At 33.4% G+C, this 21155-nt stretch overlaps 1 long non-coding RNA gene across 1 annotated transcript; it reads right to left on the bottom strand.

Moving 5' to 3' along the window:
- Positions 1–18218: 18218 nt before the first annotated feature.
- LOC117573069 (uncharacterized) lies at positions 18219–19929 on the bottom strand. Its single transcript, XR_007955170.1, has 3 exons — positions 19821–19929; positions 19616–19770; positions 18219–19553 (listed from the first exon to the last, which is right to left on the bottom strand). It is a non-coding gene; the product is annotated as an uncharacterized LOC117573069 (long non-coding RNA).
- Positions 19930–21155: the final 1226 nt, after the last annotated feature.

The raw sequence follows: 21155 nt of genomic DNA, 5'->3' as shown, positions 1-21155 counted from the left end.
ATTGAATACGGGTTGTGCCTTTACAGCTAGTCGAGTGAGTGCATGTAAACGCCTTATTCTCTCGTTCAGTTACTCACGGAATGGCTCTAGAGTGCCGCCACTCCAACTCATACATTGGGAGTGTTTCTCCAACGACAAAAATACGTACCAGCAGTATGGTTGCCATCCCGCCATCTCGACATTACCCAACAACAAGAACAACAACAGCAAACAACTTCAAGGATTTTCTTTTTATATACAATTCACAGATATACATATATATAAATATATATATGTATATATATTTGAAGAAAAATATATGTACGCATGTAAAAGCGGAGAAAAACTGGAAAAATAGTTACGCAGTTGAAAGGAATTGCAAATTCGAGTGTGTAAAGGAAGCTAAAAAGAAAATATGTGCAAAGGGAACTTGCCGCAGCAAAAAATGTTTTGTGTGGCAAGCACGAAAAAGGTTTGAGCCCTGAATATAGGAAGGCTAAAGACTGCTTTTGGGGCGGAGCCACGTCAAGCCAATCCCAGACTGAATCTGGGCGAAACAGGTCAGAGGCCAAGGTAGAATGCTATTGCCGCAGAATCAGCTATAGCGGACAGACACACTGCATATTAGCGTAGTGAGCGTTACATTTTAGTTTTCAAATCATAAATGTAATAAGTCAGCGAGGCTCATTAATTTTCGTACTAACTTAAGTTAATTCTGTAACCTCTTCTGCAACCGAAGGCTTGATTTTATTATTTAATACAATTTTACCTAAATACGTCACCTTCAATGTTAGGCCGTTATAGTGGCAAGTCGTATTTATTTCACGCAGTGAAATTTGCAGCCGAAAAGTATGCTTTAATATTTTGCTGCCTATAAAAAGGTTTTTGCTACAGCACGTAACAGTACTTTTTGTTTTCAAGTGGGGTAATTTTAAACAAAATCCTTTTTATAGCAAGGAGCTTTCAAGGTACAACAAACAAGTTGAGTGTATATTTACAGATCCAGATCCAAATAGTTCAATTGAATTTTTTTGAATATTCCGCAAAAGAAAATATTGGGCTCTTTTAAAATACCTATGGACTTGCGCGCGCATTTAAAACGAAAACGGAGGCATTGTTCATAATTTGGAATGTTGTGTTTCAAGTTGCATTTATTTTTATTCATGTTTTTTTCCCAATATGTTGGCCGGCGAAAAAAAAAGAATTAAATTTGATTACATGTAATAAAATAAATATAATTACTTATCATTTTTTCTTATTTTTTAATATAGATTTAGCTCAAAACTATATAGCGACATAACTGTACTATATTAATAGTCAGTACAAATAGGTCAAAATGAAATGTAATTGGTGTTTTATTAAAATCCTTACCAAAAATACGATTTACTTTGTTTTTTTTTTGTGGAAAGTGATTAAGAAGAATTAAATAATTTATGTTTGTCAAGATATTTTATATTACTATTAGAATAAATCCATAGGTAATACACGAAACCATGAAGGCTTAAGACAGTTTGAATACTTTAAAATAATACCAACACGAGCGTGTATGTATGTTGTATGTATATACATATGTACATACACTTCATCCAAGTGGAAACTTATTTATGTATTCTATATGTAGTCTCCTTTAATGCGACGGTGCCTTATCACATTGTCATGCGAAAACCACCACCAATAGCCAGATAATCAGGTGTCTTTGCTTCGACTTGGAACCATAGTTTTTTCGATTATCTTTACAACAGCCCACACGAACCCCACCATTCATTGGTGTAGGAATACTCCATCATTGCTTATGCTCTATACTTATTTACAGTTTTCTCGCGCTACGTCATTTTCTTTAGAATCACCCCAAGTTCTTGCGTTGTTATGTTGCTGCGATACACTGCTTAACATAATGAGCCACCATCCAAGCACTATGGGGGGTGTTTCACTTATACACATACATACATATACACAGTATATTTCTAAGGGTATATTATTCAACATTTTCATCACTCGAATGTCTTATACTAGTCGAATGCACGGTAAGAAGTGTTTCCGAGCTCTAAAACAAACATACATTTCTTGCAACAATAAAAAGTTTGTTAAAAGCCTTTGACTTAATTCCTGATATAGAGTCTTTTTTCATTACTGTTATGAGAATGTTTGGGAAAAAAAATAAATCATTTTAATTTCAATTTTCTTAAAATTTTTGTGCAGTGTAATCCCTGCTACCCCCGTTTTTGAACCAACGTGCACCGCCCCGACCGAAGCAAAGCGAACCAAACATGCTTGCCTTCATTTATTGAAATGTGTGTGTGTGCGTACGTGTGTAAGGCAACCCATATGTATGTGCATGTGTGTTAGTGTCAGCTTAAATGGCGGTGTGAGGTTATTATAACGAAGACTACACGCGAGAACCACGCCCTTTTTAGTCAGCGAGAAGGTTGTTAGCGTATTTTCGTGATGAAAAAATTTTGGAAAACGGCTCCGCCTTTTCTTAGAAACTTTAAATGTTTGTAGTTATATACATATTCATTTGTACATACTATATTGTCTTGTGATTGTGAGACGTCTGGAAATTTCTATGTACCATATATAAAAGTATATGAAGTCAGTAAATGGGATAGGTGCTCAGAGTTCTACTGCTAAGTGGAAGTGGCGTTACTTTTATACCATGTAGTTGCACTCGAATGGCAAAAATTTTGTTTATGGAATTTAATCTATTTGGTTATTAAGTAAATAATACATAGTAGTGAAATGAAATAAAAAAATTAATTTGTCCAAATAAATTCACACCAAAAAAACATTTGAAATTAAAGGTAACTCTGATAATGTTGAAAAATATGTTGTACTATAATTGAGATATAAGGGCTTTCGAAGATAACAGAGTAAAATAAGCAAGAAAGCTGCAGTCGAATGCTCTGGACTGCAAGACACCAGTTACATAATTTTAATAAAAGAAAAACTACGCGGATATGGAAATATCGGCATTACCGAAAAATACTTAAACCAGTAAGAAATTTGCAGAAGAGTGTACACAAATTTGAGATATGGGCAAATCCCAGAAACAGTCCACCAGCGACCAATTTTTAAATTTCACATTTTGTAATGTTTCTTTATATGGAACATTAAAGTAGATATCGAATTTTAATTTAAAGCAAAAAAAGAAATTTCGATCATTATAAATGCAAAAATTTTTATCAAACCCAATTTTCATTATAATTTTCATAATTTTACTTACATTCGTGATCTGCGCACACCTTCAAATCCCTTTTGAATTCTTCACAATTTTTTGCCTCTGCTTGGGCTCACATACAAATCAAAAGTAAATCACGTTGAAATAATTGCTAAGCACATTTATGAATATAATAAATAATGTTTAGTTTAAATAAAAAGATTTTTATCTTATGTTAATGTCAGCGGAAAAAGTGTAGCGTGCGACACAATGGGTTTTACGGCTTTGCTAAAAATCTATAAACATTATTAAGACCAAATGATCGGTTTTTGTCTTCTAATATCCTTAACTTTCTTTAGGATATTAACTTTCATAGGGTTTATTTTGCAGAATTCGCTAAAAATTGGGTTTGAAATGAAAATTTTGAAACTAACTTCCACTATGTGTAGCGTGCGACACGTCACAATTTTATTAATTATTTTCAAAACAGTGACTCCAGTGAAATTGAATCTTGTACCCTCCGAAAGTACTCTCAATTCACTCTAAACACATAACAAAAGTTTACGGTAAATCTTTAAAAAAACCCCCAAAAATTTGATTTTCATTAGCTAAAATCGTGCGAATGTAGCGTGCGACACGTGGGATTTGCCCATATCCCCTAGCCATTTTCAATAAAAGCGCAGCAGTGCGGTACTAAAAATACTAAAAAAATTACCGGTATCTATAATTGGTATATCGATATACTACAACACTAAAATATGCCATAAAGTATAAATCTTACCATATTGTCAACAAAATCAACTAAGACCTGACTGCGGCGCCGATTTTTATACACGCTACCCATAGGGTAGAAGGGTATTATAACTTTGTGCCGACAGGAAATGTATGTAACAGGTAGAAGGAGGCATCTCCGACCCTATAAAGTATATATATTCTTGATCAGCGTCAACAGCCGAGACGATCTAGTCATGACCGTCTGTGTGTCTGTCCGTCCGTCCGTATGAACACCTAGATCTCAGAGACTATAAGAGATAGAGCTATAATTTTTTTTCGACAGCATTTGTTATGTTTGCACGCAGATCAAGTTTGTTTCAAATTTTTGCCACGCCCACTTCCGCCCCCGCAAATCAAAATCGAATAACAAGCGTAATTTTAAAGCTAAAGCTTCGAATTTTGGTATATACAATAATTACTATAGTAGTTATGATTCCTGAAAATTTGGTTCAGATAAAAATTGTGGAAGTTATTAATGGGCAAAACGCCTACTTACGAGGGGTCTGAGTTGCTTTGGGTGACAATCTGGTATATTGTGCCGTCTATGGTATATTTTGAATGGTGTACTATATCGATATACCAAACATACCATTTGGTATATTCTTAGTATTTTTAGTATATTTGCAGTATATTCGGTATATTTTGATAATAATACCGCAAAATATATTGCTTTTAATCAAATTGGGTAGCGGGTATCTCACAGTCGAGTACACTCGACTGTAGCTTTCTTACTTGTTTCATATAAAATTGTTTTTAAATACACTAGCCGGCATAATTATTTTGACGAAACTGTTCTTAACTATTAAACTTAGCGTTGCTTGAAATCGTCAAATAACGGTGCGATAATGAGGCGCAAAACAAAGAATCTAATTTTACCTATGTGCATGCCAAATTTTATTTCCTTTATCTTTTGCATTCTCAATCAAAGAATTTCTCTGTTTAACTTTCAGCAATATTAAATGTTGTTATTAAAATATAAAGTTATTAAAAGTTATTGAATAGCATGGGTAAAACGGCTGAATTAAGTTTGGTTAGATCTTCAACGTCGACGAGTAAAGGAATGTAATTTTAAGACTTGTAAAGTCAAGGACGTACCATATATAAAAAAAGCAAACAAGCTCAAAATACTTAAAGGAGTTCTGGAGGAGCGTTCTATGGAGGCACCTCTCCAAATCTCCTTTGAGTATAATTCATAAAAAAATAAATTTTTTGTAAGATTACTAATGGCACAAAGGCAATGGTGGACGCTCTGTGATGTTCTGGTGTGGTGTATAAAGGACTGGGTGACTTCGTTCCTGTTACTGTCTCGATGAACAAAGGCAAATATTTACGGGTTTTTTTAAATTTAAACCTTGTTATTCATATTAAAAGGTAATTGTCAAAATAAAATACTTATACAATACTGCCACCACATGAAAATAACTTTAGCTTATATTTTTTCAAGTTCATATGACAAAATGTTGAATTCATTATTTTTAAGCTTGTATTAGCACTAAGTAAAACAGGAAAAACAAATAATTGAGTTATATTAAGCCATTGCAAAGTTACACAAAAACTTGAACCATATGTTTTTCGTCAAAATAATTATGCCGACTACAATTTTTGTCTGATCGTAATGTACTGTAGTTATTATTTTGTGTACCAAAAATAGATATTTATGATTTTGTACATACATCTGAATGTATGTTGATCACTTTACTTACAAAATATTTATCACCAACTCGCGCATAGGGTAGAAGGGTATTATAACTTTGTGCCGACAGGAAATGTATGTAACAGGTTGAAGGAGGCATCTCCGACCCTATAAAGTATATATATTCTTGATTAGCGTCAACAGCCGAGACTATATAGCCATGTCCGTCTGTCCGTCTGTGTGTCTGTCCGTCTGTCCGTATGAACATCTAGATCTCAGAGACTATAAGAGATAGAGCTATTATTTTTTTTCGACAGCATTTGTTATGTTTGCACGCAGATCAAGTTTGTTTCAAATTTTTGCCACGCCCACTCCCGCCCCCGCAAATCAAAAAAATCGAATAACCAGCGTAATTTTAAAGCTAGAGTTGCAAATTTTGGTATATATAATAATAACTATAGTAGTTATGATTCCTGAAAATTTGGTTGTGATCAGATAAAAATTGTGGAAGTTATTAAAGAAATACTTTTGTCAACAGCCGAGACGATCTAGCCATGTCCGTCTGTCCGTCTGTGTGTCTGTCCGTCTATCCGTATGAAACACTGAATCTCTGAGACTATAAGAGATAGAGCAATAATAATAATAATAATTTTCGACAGCATTTGTTATGTTTGCACGCAATATTTTACTTTTATTCAAAATGGGTAGCGGGTATCTCACAGTCGAGCACACTCGACTAACTCTAACTAACTTTAACTCTAACTTTCTTACTTGTTTTATTCCTTTTTGTCACATATTAGTATATAACGTACAGGACTTAAGACCGGTTTCGTAAGATTGAAAAAACAGAGTGACCAAGAAAGGGTTGGTCAAGGCAACCCCCAAAAACAGAACAGGACAAAGATTAAAAGTTTCTTCACAATGTTGTCAATTTTCACCCAAGAAAATGATTCAGTTTTGTGAGAAAATTTAGTAGACAGACTGGTTTGACCATCTTTATTACTATGAATATCTTGGCCTACAAATGGGACAAACAGGATAATTTTCTCACAGTTTCAGATGCAAATAATAATAATAAATTTAATTTTCGAGTGTCAAAACTAGACTATGGAAAAAACTGGAAAAAATTAGTTTTATCGTCTGACATTACAAGACATGTGCATAGCACAAATAAGAAAGCAACTTGCGTTATGGAAGAAAAAACTTTTGGCATCTTTGAAAAGTGAGGAAATTTCTTAAGGTACGACAATATGTGGAAGGAAAAGGCAAAGGCAAAGCTTCTTGCGTCTTCGCTACGTAGTCGAAGTCATAGGCGAAGGAAAGGCAATTCGCGGTCGGTAAAGGGGGATGCAGAATACGTATTCTTAGCGCGAGCTGCCAATAGGCGCGTGGCGTTGTGCTTAGCGGGTTCTCGCCATTGGTGCGAATTATTTACAGTGTTTTTCAACGTTTTCTACATTTTGGCGATGACAGCAAATACTATATATGTACATAAGGTACATCGCCCTTTCTCTTTCGAAGTTATAGCACCGTCTTGTGCCACAGTATTCTCTCTCTCTGAATCTCTCTTTGCTTGTGTATGTACTTTTATCAGCAAGCATTAATAATATCTTATTAATACCTTAATAGATGAAAGTTGTGAGTCTATAAATTAAAATTAAACTAGATTTTCCATGTTGCCGCATGATGATTTAGACCATAACTTTAAATATTATGCATTTACTGGGCCTATACATTAACCAATATTTTCAACTGAGATTTAAAGTGTAATCGTTTTAACTATTTTACTTGTTCATTTTACTTTTTCAAGAATTATATTATACAAAGGTCTGATTCCTGTTACCTTTAGGAAAGAACGGGTGTAATAAAAACAATAAAATTAGTAATTTGAAGTTACGAAGCGCGAGTGCAGTTATTAATTAAATATACATATGTGTAATGGCTCCAGTACTTATTTACGGTCTTGTTATTCTAGTTTTTAACCTAGAAAAATGAATCTAGATTGAAAAAATCTTGATTTACGATTTATTATAACTTTGTGCCTGCAGGAAATGTATGTAACAGGTAGAAGGAGGCATCTCCGACCCTATAAAGTATATATATTCTTGATCAGCGTCAACAGCCGAGACGATATAGCCATGTCCGTCTGTGTGTCTGTCCGTCTGTCCGCATGAACACCTAGATCTCAGAGACTATAAGAGATAGAGCTATAATTTTCGACAGCATTTGTTATGTTTGCACGCAGATCAAGTTTGTTTCAAAATTTTGCCACGCCCACTTCTGCCCCCGCAAATCAAAAATATCGAATAACAAGCGTAATTTTAAAGCTAGAGCTGCGAATTTTGGCATATGGGCAATTCTCGAAAAATGGTAAACCACGACCGAAAAAAAAAATCTTCACATTCATCGTATTTTTTTGTATAATGTCATTAAGAAATATCCAAATTTTCATAATACAATGGATCCGTAGCATATCTCCGTTGTTTTTATAAAAAAATTTGCCTGCAAACTGAAAAAATTTAATTTTTTCACTTTTAGCTCCTTTTGTATGCATTTTTATGTTTTATTATTTCACAAAGAAAACATATGATATGTTTGCTCTTTTTCTACCAAATCTCTTTATTGCAATCCAATAATAAGATAAAAAATGCAAAGTGAGCGAAAAAATGTTCAATTAACTCTTAATTTTTATTTTGCTTTTTATCTATGTTCAAATCGTACGTTCGCGACCGAAAATATCATTTTATTGTAATTGCTTCGCATCAAGTGCAAGCAGGTGAATGAAACTTCGCGTGTTAAGTTATTTTGGTATATATATTTTAAATATAAAAAATCGTTGGGGTTACTCTAACCAATCTTTTTTTATTGATTGTCAAAGTAGCGTACGTTCGCGATTTAAAAAAAAAAAAAATTTTTTTGTTTTTGTTTTTGAAAACTATGTTGTTTGCAGTTACTTATTACTTGTTAGTTATTACTTATTATTTATTACATATTTTTCTTGCTATTAATAAATTTCAGTACATATTTCATATTTAATAAAAATTTATTTTTTTGCTTTAAATGTTATTAGACACATTAAATTGAGTTAAATCCGTTTGTTTTTAAGAAATATGAAGTTATTAATCTAAAAAGTACGTTCGCGACAGGAACTTAATTAAATTAAAAATAAATAAATGGAGATATTTTCTTGGGAGTAGACTTAATAGAAAGCTACATGATTCTATTTTAAAAGTAGAGTTTTTTCTTTAAAATATTCCGTCTCAATTCGCAGAGTTTTGCATTTTATTGTATTAAGCCAAAGTCGACTTCCATTTTGCGTACGTTCGCGAGACCGCAAGTTTTTTGACAATATTATGAAAATTAAAAATCGATAAGCCCTATAATTTACACTAACCAAAGAGCTAAACAAATGCTATCGAAGAGTAAAAAAAAAGTTTCAGGAAACGTTTGTTTTCGATTTTATTTTTTTAATTTATCTCGTACGAACGTACGTTCGCGACTTTGAGAAATCCCAATATACAATAATAACAACAGTAGTTGTTATTCCTGAAAATTTGCGATAAGGTAAAAATTGTGGAAGTTATTAAAGAAATCCTTTTGTATGGGCAAAAACGCGTACTTACTAGGGCTCTTAGTTGCTTTGGCCGACAATCTGGTACATTGTTCCGTCTATAGTATATTTTGAATGGTGTACTATATCGATATACCAAACATACCATTCGGTATATTTTGAAAATAATACCGCAATATTTTGCTTTTATTAAAAATGGGTAGCGAGCACACTCGATTGTAACTTTCTTACTTGTTTCATATATTAAATTACTACTCTACTATTACTATAAGTTTTACGAAAACATTAACTACAAAACTATCTACATCAGTATAATAGTTAAGCCCGTGCGGTTGATTTTATTCCATCGCAACAAAATGTTTATTCCCTCTACCCATAGTGTAGGGTATTATAACTTTGTTCCGGCAGGAAATATATGTAACAGGTAGAAGAAGGCACCTCCGACCCTATAAAGTATATATATTCTTGATCAGCGTCAACAGCCGAGACGATCTAGCCATGTCCGTCAATTCGTATGAAACACTGGATCTCAAAGACTATAAGAGATAGAGCTATCATTTTTCAACAGCATTTGTAATGTTTCTACGCAGATCAAGTTTGCTTCAAATTTTTTGACATGCCCACTTCCGCCCCCGCAAATCAACAAAAATCGAAACACAATCATAATTTTAAAGCTAGAGTCGAATTTTAGTATATAAAGGGTGATCCATTAGGACCTTTTTTTCAATTGGCTTTTTCGAGAATTTCACGCTTGACTCGTGTCAAGCTGTCATGACATTTCTATTCAGTAATGTTTGGCAAATCATCATGGAAAGACTCACACCGCAACAACGTCTCCAAATTATTCAGCTGTATTACGAAAATCAGCGTTCGGCGAAAAAAGTTATTCGCGCAATTTGTGCAACATATGGTGCGCATAATCGGCCTTCCGAGCCCACCATTGCCAATACCATCCGTAAATTCGAGTCGCAATATACGCTATTGGGTGATAGGCGACCGAATAGAGCACATCCAGCCCGAAATGCACCGTTTGGTGTGGTTTATGGGCGGGTGCAATCATCGGTCCGTACTTCTTCAAAAATGAGGCCGGACAGAACGTTACCGTCAATAGTGCGCGCTACCGAGCCATGATAACCGACTTTTTGCTGCCTGAAATTGAATCCCATGTCTCGACGACATTTGGTTTCAACAAGATGGAGCCACTCCCCACACAGCGCGCGAAACAATGGCTTTATTGCGGACTCATTCGGACTCGGAGAGCAGTTAATTTCACGTTTTCGACCTGTCGGTTGGCCGCATAGATCGTGTGATATCACACCTTTAGACTTTTTTCTTTGGGGCTACGTGAAGTCAAAAGTCTTTGCCAATAAACCAGCTACGATTCAGGACTTGGAAGACTACATCACTCGCGTAATTAGGGAGATTCCGACCGAAATGCTGGAAAGAGTAATCCAAAAATTGACCTTCCGGATGGTCGCGGCCAACATTTGAATGAAATTATTTTCAAAAAGTAAATGCCAAAGGATGTTCTTTCTGCACATAATAAATATTCGGCCGTCCAGAAATACGGTCAAAAATTTGGTCAAAAACGCCTACTTAAAAAGTGTCTCAGTTGCTTTGGCTGACAATCTGGTATATTGTGACGACTATGGCATATTTTGAATGTGATACTATATCGATGTACCAAATATACCATTCAATATATTTTTATACCCGCTACCCATAGGGTAGAAGGGTATTATAACTTTGTGCCGACAGGAAATGTATGTAACAGGTAAAAGGAGGCATCTCCGACCCTATAAAGTATATATATTCTTCGATCTTGCCATGTCCGTCTGTCCGTCTGTGTGTCTGTGTGTCCGTCCGTCTGTCCGTATGAACACCTAGATCTCAGAGACTACGAGAGATAGAGCTATAATTTTTTTTCGACAGCATTTGTTATGTTTGCACGCAGATCAAGTTTGTTTCAAATTTTTGCCACGCCCACTTCCGCCCCCGCAAATCAAAAAAATCGAATAACAAGCGTAATTTTTAAGCAAGAGTTGCAAATTTTGGTATATATAATAACTATAGTATATAACTATAGTAGTTATGATTCCTGAAAATTTGGTTGCGATCAGATAAAAATTGTCGAAGTTATAAAAGAAATACTTTTGTATGGGCAAAAACGCCTACTTATAAGGGTCTTAGTTACTTTGGCTGACAATCTGGTATATTGAGCCGTCTATGGTATATTTTGAATGCGGTACTATATTGATATACCAAACATATCATTTGGTATATTTTTAGTATTTTTTTAAGTATTTTCGGTATGTTTTCAAAATGATACCGCAATATTTTGCCTTTATTAAAAATGGGTAGCGGGTATCTCACAGTCGAGCACACTCGACTGTAACTTTCTTACTTGTTAGTACTATTGCAGTATTTTTGGTAAATGTTGAAAATAATACCAGCAGACTCGACTGTAGCTTTCTTAATTGTTTTAATTTATAAATTTGTTTGTTACATTCTGTTATCTACATTTGATCTCATTCGCATCTTTATTCCATTAAATTTCTCTAGTATGGAAATTAGAAACATTTTGGATACCCATGCTATCCCGTCCCATCCCATTACTCGTATCTGGTCACTTTGATCGCAAATATTTTCAAACTGATTATTCCCTTCTAGTGAAAGTGAACAATCTTAAGTCTAGCAAGCTCATACCTCCTAATCGCGTCAATACCCGAGAATATTCTTGGGTAAATAATAGACTGGCTTAAAGACCACGGCGTCGTTTATTCCATCGGAGTGCCCTAGAAAATAAGATGGACTGCTCGTTAAGATCCATTAAGCGTTCGAAAGTTACGGCACCCAGAAGAGCTGTGAAATAAAGACTGTACTCCCAGTGATGTATTATCTTTAAAAAAATTGTAAGAGTTAATCATATTCTCCTTGTTACATTTGTTGCGCGATTCCAATGATTCGACATCGATCGACATATATACATACCACGTAACATTTATGTACGAGGTGTGTACTTCGAATGTTATGTAAATGGGTACAGTCGCGAGATTTGTTGATGTGTAAGCACTACGCTCCTTCGTCTTTAAAAATTTCGACAAAATGATATTACCATTTTGTGTATTCGGACTAGTTACATAAGCGTAGACTACCACAATCAATTTAAGACACATACAAATGTATAAAATAGTATATACAGTATAGACATCTTAGTGGCAAGTATACACATATACATACGTATATACACACTAGTATATAGAGACACTCGCACATTTGAGCAGCCGAAGCCATTAGTTCCGCGAAATTCTGCCTGAAATTGACAAAGCATACCAAGTACGGTCATAGCCGCGAATACAAATGCTGGATGGGAAGCGGAGACACACCACCACGAAGACACACCACCATCAGCATCTTGAGAAATATTTCGCTAAAGCAACGGCGTTCTCAACTGATGTCTCATTTTCGAAAGCGTACTTTGATTGGCCGTTAAGATCTCGCGAGCTGTGTGTGTGTACTTCCCGTCGTCATGACGCACGACAGCGCACTCCAGTCACTCTGCCCTACACACCACTTCGCAAGCATAAAATGCTGCAATCAATATAACCCGTTTCTACAGCTACTGTTGCATGGATGCTGTAATATTGAGCTTTGCTCCGCCTGTTCAGCGGCCGAAACGCTGTCTCAATTACAGTACATAGAAAAGCGCCGAAATATATCCTTCTCCCTTCCCAGTTAAGGTTCATTTTGGTTAAGATTTTTGTTTTAAGTTTTCGAACATAACCCTTTCTTACGGACACGAATTTCATGTAAAGATACTGCGATATTTTTATATGGCAACGTTTCATGAAAAATGAAGAATATTGAAAAATTGTTAAAAAACGTGAATGACGCATATTTCTGTATTACTGGAAATGTATAAACAAACAACCGTCGAAATATTTTTCCATGCCATTTTTATACCTGCTATCCATAGATTAGAAGGGTATTATAAATTTGTGCCGGCAGGAAATGTATGTAACAGTCACAAAGAAGGAGTCTCCGACCCCATAAAGTATATATATTATTGATCAGCGTCAACAGTCGAGACGATATAGTCATTTCCGTCTGTCTGTACATCTGTATGAAACCTAGATCTCAGAGACTATAAGAGATAGAAATAATGAACGACAAAACTTGTAATGTTTGCACGCAGATCAATTTTGTTTCAAATTTTTGCCACGCCCACTTCCGCCACCGCAAATGAACAAAATTCGAATAACAACCGTAGTTTGACAACAAGCTGAATTTAAAGAATAATGCCGCTCCGTTTTTTTTGTTTTTTTTTATTCAAAATGGTTAGCGGGTATCTCACACAATACCATACACATTACATATAATACAATATGTACATGATATCTTCCTGCTAAGACGTTGCACAAATGTAGTGTGTATTGTATAAGGTAGTTACAAAAAAACAATTCCGAAATACAATGATTAGAATTTTGTCAAAAACCTACTATATTTATTAAGTATATTTATTACCAGAATATACTAATTTCTACTAAATTCCATAAAAGTGTCTTTTTGGCTACAGCAATAACTTTCTTTTAATAGACTATTTTAATCGCATATGCATACCCAGAATTCACGTTGAAAAATTAGTGAATAAATTATTTTATTTTACCATTTGATTTTAAATCGTTGTTCACAAATTAGCGAAGCCGTGTTTTCCATGCGTTTTTTGTGTATTTGTTTCTTTCAATAATTCAGGAAGCAAGACAAATAAAGAAGGACAAGAACTTTCAAAGAACTTTAAAATACGATAGTGATAGACAGAAGAAAAATTTAAGAGGTCCAGCAAAATGCTTGAAGTGTACAGATAAGCATTGAGAGATTGTGTGTGTTAAGTGCAAAAAGAGTAACAAAATTTGAACATAGCAAAAAGAGAGTCCATAACGTGATAGATGGTAAATCGCCTAGAGAAGTGCCGATCTTTACTTTTGTCGCCTTACATATATATACTTCATTCGTTTCGATGATCAAGTTTGATTTATGTTCAACAAAGTGTTCAAAAAATTTAAAAGTCGCAAGCTTCTAAATAATGTTAAGCAGCCAACGGGAATTTGCAAAGTACATATGTTGACGACTATTGGATATTTTAACCTAGAATTGGTATTTGAGAATGTCAATTGTGTTCTAAGCTTCCATGTAGTTAAACAGGATGAGTTGAAATACAGCGTCTTTATCGGTAAAAATATTTTAAGGCACATCCATGTTTTGTTCAGTAACAAAGGGGTAGTTTTTATTGAACGAAAAATTAAAGATGAAACAGATAAAATTGAATTGAATATGAAAATTCATTTTTAGTGAAAAACATTTTATGTAAAGACAGTACAAATGATCTACTAGTCATACCGGAACCCATGCAAAAAGAAATAATAGGCATCGTTCATAGAGATCGTCATATCGGTACTAAACGAGAGAACTAGTTAAAAAATCGATCGTATCGTAGGTAGAGGTTTGTAAATAGCAGTTTAGAATGTTTGATAAAATATGGAAGGATTCTTGACACCAATCATCAAGTCCTAGGAACCGCTAGGAACGTATCACATAGACCGAATTGAGCAAATTTGAAGATTTTGACAGGAAGAAAAGACTTCAAAAAACTTTTAGGACAACGTCAAAATGAATTAAGAAGAAAAGCTCCCAAAAATTGAAATGAACTCACAAATACAAATACAGGTGATGAAAAAATCAATTGTCAAAATAATTTTCAAATTTGTTGCATATCGAAAAAAAGATCGTTGTATATTAATATACCAATTACAGCTTTCGGTATATTTTATTAATTACATTTGTATTAATTGGGTACATTTAAATAATAACGCTACATTTGTTAATTGTTTTTAACCCATTTAATACTAATTTTAAAAATACATAATCTTTAATTGAAGGACTAGTTCCTGCAGTAATAAATTATATCTCCATAATACATATTGAATTCGAAGATCTTGAAGACCAAGTTAAGCCCAGTGCGAATTAAATTAAAATTAAATAAATTACGTAATTATCTAACAATTACAGATTTCTAAAAAAAAAAAAAAAAAACTGAGTGTTTTCTTATCAAATTATTAAAAATAAAATCATTCAAGTTGAACTTATCTAATTAACAAAGAGGGGTAACTTCGAAAAATAATAAAAAAAAATTATAATAATAAAGAATCTAATCGCATTAATAAATGTGTATTAAACATACATGATAAATGCATAAAAGTGTATGCAAATCGTATCACGTGATATTTCAATATCCAAACAAACCGGTTATAATTTAAAAAAATTGATACGTCCACATGCACCTGTCACATCCTTATACGCTTCTAGACTTTACCCATTGAATCTGTCTGCGTTATCAATTTAATTTTAATTTAATATAAAAATGATACAGATTAAATGACTCACTATATATATTGAGTGCAATATGAAAACAATTTATAAAACAAGTAAGAAAGTTACAGTCGAGTGTGCTGGTATGTGCAATACCCGCTACTCATTTCAAATAAAAGCAAAATATTGGGGAATTAATTTTAAAATATATCAAAATAATATACCAACAAGTACTTTAAAATGTGCCAAATGGTATTTTTGGTATATTGATATGGTACTACATTCACGATATACTACAGAGTGCAAAATATACCTGATTGTCAGCCAAAGCAACTAAAACCCTTAGTAAGTAGGCGTTTTTGCCCATATAAAAGTATTTCTTTAATAACGTCGACAATTTTTATCTGATCAAAATTACAAATTTATTATTATTAGTATTATTATATGTACCAAAAAACGTGGCTTTAAAATTAAGCTAGTTATTCGATTTGTGTTAATTTGCGGGGCGGAAGTTTGCGTGGCAAAATTTTGAAACAAACTTGATCTGCGTGCAAACATAACAAATGATGTCGAAACAAATATATGTAGCTTTTAGTCTCTGAGATCTAGGTGTTCATACGGACAAACGAATATGGCTAGATCATCTCGGCTGTTGACGCTTAGCATCTCATGGATATGCCTCCTTATGCTTGTTACATGCATTTCCTGCCGGAATAAAATAAAACAATTAAATTAATTAAATATAACAATTAAGAAAAGTACAGCTAGTGTGCTTTGCTGTAAGATTCCTCCTACCCGTTTTTAATAAAATCCACAATAATTCCTGTTGGCATAATGTTATAATATCCATCTACCCTATGAGTTGGGGTATAAGAATAAAGTACTTAATAGTTGATTAAAAAAATATATATTTAAAAGATTAACACATGCATATATGCATACACATTCAATGTATGTACATTCATAGTAACTTTAACAATAGGTCAGAGTTAAGTTAAGGAAATGAGAACAATATAAAAATATTAAAATGCTTTCTAGCTCAAATTTTAGTGACTTTGTATAACTATTGATGAATAGATATGTATGTATTATAACTGTCATGTGAAATGGTAGCAGACAACTAATTGGATAAAGGATAAAACTTTAAACTAAAGACAGTGGACGCTTGAAAGTAAATAAAACGGCCTAAAATTAAAGCAAACCAAAAATGTTAGGTAGTTTCCAATGTTTATTGCTAGATGGCGCCATCAATTATAAATGTTCTGCAAACAAAGCGCCCTCTATTTAAAATGATTGCAAACTGAATTGATGGGATTTTTTGTCTCTCTCGATTTATAAAGTAAATTCTCTCTTGTTATACAGAAATACTCTTAGGAAATTTCTACAATTCATATTCGTTGTTTTCATTGGCTGCTGGTTAAGGCAATTTTCTCTTTTTCCCCTCACTGACAATTTGAAGCGAGCAATTGCCGACAGCCATTGTTGCTATTAAGCATACACCTCCCATCAGATAATGAGTAATGACGATAAAATATGCTTCGTCCTTGGATATTATTAGTTTATTGAGAGTTATGATATTTCAACGATTTCATTGATCTGTTGATCTTACAACTATTTTCAGCGAATAAAAAAAACGTCCAGTTCTATTTAAAATTTAAGAGCTCTCTTGACCTAGGCTATAAGTTACTATTTTTCTTCCACTGTTATAACTTGAATGCAATAAATATATATATATATAAATATATTCAACTCTTTTCCGAAACCTAAAGCTAAATTGTTTTCATATAAAATTTTCTAAATAAGTTATAAACTTTTCTAGCAATAACCAAGTGGGAGAAAGAATAGCTTCAAATTATGAAAGGCAAGCTTATTTAACATACTTATCTAAGCGGTTTAATAATCTTTTATTTCAAAGGTTTATTTTTATTAGGATCTCTACCACAACTTTAAAGCTAGACTTTTGGGGCTTTTAATGCTTCCGGTAACAATTTTGAATATTTTTAATGGCATGGTATTTACGGTAGATTCCAGTATATTTTCGGTATATTTAATTATACGCAACTTACGATTCTTTGAGTACACACCTCGACCAATGTATAAGCCGCTTTTGATTTTATAGTTTTGATACTCTCTGCACTACTCCAAAGTTAGAGTAATAAGAATTTCGCTTTTTACCTTAATTATTATTAATTCGTAATTTACCTTACGCTAGCTAGAAAGAAAGCAAACAACGGTGAGATACCATAAAGATAAGGAGTCTATGTAACAATGTCCGTCTATTTGTATAAATACGTAGATACCACAGACTATAAAAGATAGAGATAACTGGAAAATTGTATAAGATATTTAAGAAATACTTTTGAATGGAATAAGACGCCTGCTGTTATCGGGTCTTAATTGCTTTGGTAGACAATGTGGTATATTTTTTACTATATAGTATTTTTTTAATGTTTGAATGTATTGATATACCAAATATAATCTTAGGTATATTTAGTAGTCGTAGATAGTGTTCTTGGTAAATCAATTAGGTATATTTTAGAGTATGATTTTATTGAAAATGGGTAGAGGGTATCTCACAGTCGACCCCACTCAACTGCACCTTTTTTAACTTGCTAATTATAATAACATTTTATATATTATACTATATTGTAATGTTATATTATACATTTCGTGTAGGTACAAAGTTATAAGTGATACAGTTGAAAATTTTTTAAACAGCTCATTTTATTGGTGAACGAAAATCAGCTTGTTTATGATTTTTTCACAAAAACGAATTGCAAGTATAATTTGCAGAGTAGAGTCGATATTGACTAACGTCTTTATGAATTGATTACAATCAAATAAAACAACTTAGAAGTTATTAAACACTCTCGTATATTTTGCATTGTTTTGATATATTTCAGAATTTTTTAATTTATTAATTCGGTACATTTTTCTGCTAATACCACGCCTGTTTGCTATTATAAAAAACGGTAGCCGATGGCAGCTTTTTTACTTGTTTATATTAAAGTTTAACAGAATCTTCTTACTCGAACTTAATGTCCATCAAATAATTTTCTCTTGAAAATATTAGTTTATTATTTAAATATTCGAATTTATTTTGACTAAATTTACTGACAATATTTCTATGACTATTTCAGAGTATACAAATTTATTTTGAATTTATGTTAACATAAATGTATAGAATTCGTAGCTTTGTATTTCTTTATCGGAAAGAGTTTACAATTGAAGTTACAATTGAAACTAAGCTTTACGAGTAAATATAAAAGTCAATTCAAGATTCGAACACTTGCTTCGAATACTTGCAAATCGTCCCATCATCTAGTTGTTAGGACAACGTCCGAGACGCTTTTACACTATGTACGTATGTTCTTCTGAGTCGACTCCATACCATTTCGGAATCGAAACGACACGGAGAATGAGAGGTGCCATAGGGCCAACATTAAAACTTAAGATACATCACGAGAAAAAAATGTTCTTTTCTTTTTTTGTTTCCTTCAAACGCCAACACTCTAAGTGAAGCAGAGGTTGCCCTTCTAAGAAAGGCAATCCCAACAGAGTTGGCGATTTCGATGTTGCTTTTGTTGTCGTCATCATCAATATTTTAAATTAAAATTTCTTCTTTTGGCAAAACACGCGCCATATTTATTTCTTTTGATTTTTCTCGCTTCTCCTTTGTCGCCTTGTCCTTCATGTCCTGTGTTGTCCTGTTCCAGTTTTTGAAAAGATGTGGGCAGGCGTCCTGCGCATACCGACCACCACCAATATAACAATCCAACGCCATACCAGGCCATTTTCACTTCCATTCCCACTCCCACTCCCATTCCTATTCCATCATTCCCATTTCTCCCAGTCCGCGTTGTTGCGTTTTGTTTTATTACGCAAGCATTTTCCACCATTAATAGCCGCGAGGTATTAAATTTTTAAATCACCCGAGCGGCTGCTGAAAGGGTGCAAGGCTGGGGACCAGAGTGGAGAATGGGCAATACCGATGGCTCGCGATGGCAATAGCAATGCCAATGGCGATAGATATGGCGATGGCGAAGGAGTCAAAGAAGACGATGGTGATATTCCTAGTAAGGGGTGTGGGAGGAGAGTTTAACTGTACAAAAAGTGTGGACTGAGATGGGCATACCAGAATCGCAAACGGTGATGGTGAATGAGGTACAGTTGTGTTGGAAAAAACTACGCTTTATATTCTTTACTTTCAGAAATTACTAAGTGACACGACGCATTTCTGCCAATGGAGCTGGGAGAACTGTTGATGATGATACCGGGACTGCTACTGACCTAAAGAAAGAAGTGAGCCATTAATACATCTCTTACTAGTATTTGAATACCATTATTAATAATTGTATGATTGTATATTCATCAAATGGCCAGATTTATATTACAAAAACGTTCAAATTCTTCTACTTATTTTGATATTTCATACCAAACCTACTAATTCATAGAATAGATAATATAGAAGGTTTATGTTAAAGTTTATTTATAAAAAAAAAATGTATATACATATATAAATACATTCTATAAAACATTTAGTTAAAAGGCAAAACAACGATTAAATCAAAAAAGCAAGAAGTAACGCTATCATTAAGATATTAGGGAAATAATTGTATCACAACTATATCTTCAGAAGTTACTTAGACTTCCGGCATATTTTGGTCTTATACCATTTTGCGCAAAGTGTGAAAAAATGCTAAAATGTGATAGATAGTTGTGGAGTTCGATATTATGGAATAACTTATATTTGTTGTGATTGTCTTGAAAACTGCTAATTATTGCAAGCGCGGCATTATGTAACTGCGTGAATCAACATAAAATAAATAAATAGCTTTCATTATGCATTATTTTAGATTCATTGAAAGATTTTAATATTTCCTTACAAAATTATATACCTAAGGTTATGATTAAGAATAATTAAGATGAACAATTATTTAAAACCTATTGTTGTATACACTTTAGTTTTCCCCTATTGTTTTAAAACTGAAATTGGGATATGTTCAGCGTTTGGTTGGCGAGATTATGAACTAAGAAAAAACAAGCTGTCGAAAAAATTATAGCTCTATCTCTTAAAGTCTCTGAGATCTAGGTGTTCATACGGACAGACAGACAGACGCGCATGTCTAGATTCTCTCGGCTATTGATGCTGATCAAGAATATACATATGTATATACTTTATAGGGTCGGTGATGCCTCCTTCTACCTGTTACATACATTTCCTGCCGGAACAAGGTGTAATATATAATTTATATTCATTTATTAATTACCAAAAGCCCCAACAAAATGCAAAATATTTTACATAAAATGGACTATCATTGGGATAAAGAAATATGGTCACCTAGGCAATAAATTTTTTTTTTAATTTACAAAAATAATACTACAATCATGTAGTACCTAGTGTGATACTAGATATGGTTTTTTTTAGAATAGGATACCTAAATTTCGAAAAAGTTGCCACAGTCCCCCAAATTACCTTGAAGTCGTTAATTTTGATATTTTAGCTTACGAATGTGTGGCAACACAGTAAAGCTACAAACTGGAGCAATAACATCGATTGTATGCGTTATATGGCGTCTATAACTCATCGAATGTCAAGTGACAACTCTTATTTTGGAAAATTTTATATATTGGGAAGTTTTACTGAGCCTCTGTTGAAAATTCCTATTGGATGA

Source organism: Drosophila albomicans, chromosome 4, assembly GCF_009650485.2.
Source record: "Drosophila albomicans strain 15112-1751.03 chromosome 4, ASM965048v2, whole genome shotgun sequence".
Classification (NCBI taxonomy): domain Eukaryota; kingdom Metazoa; phylum Arthropoda; class Insecta; order Diptera; family Drosophilidae; genus Drosophila; species Drosophila albomicans.
Note: the sequence above shows the minus strand (reverse complement) of the source record. Positions and strands in the feature narration are given on the sequence as shown.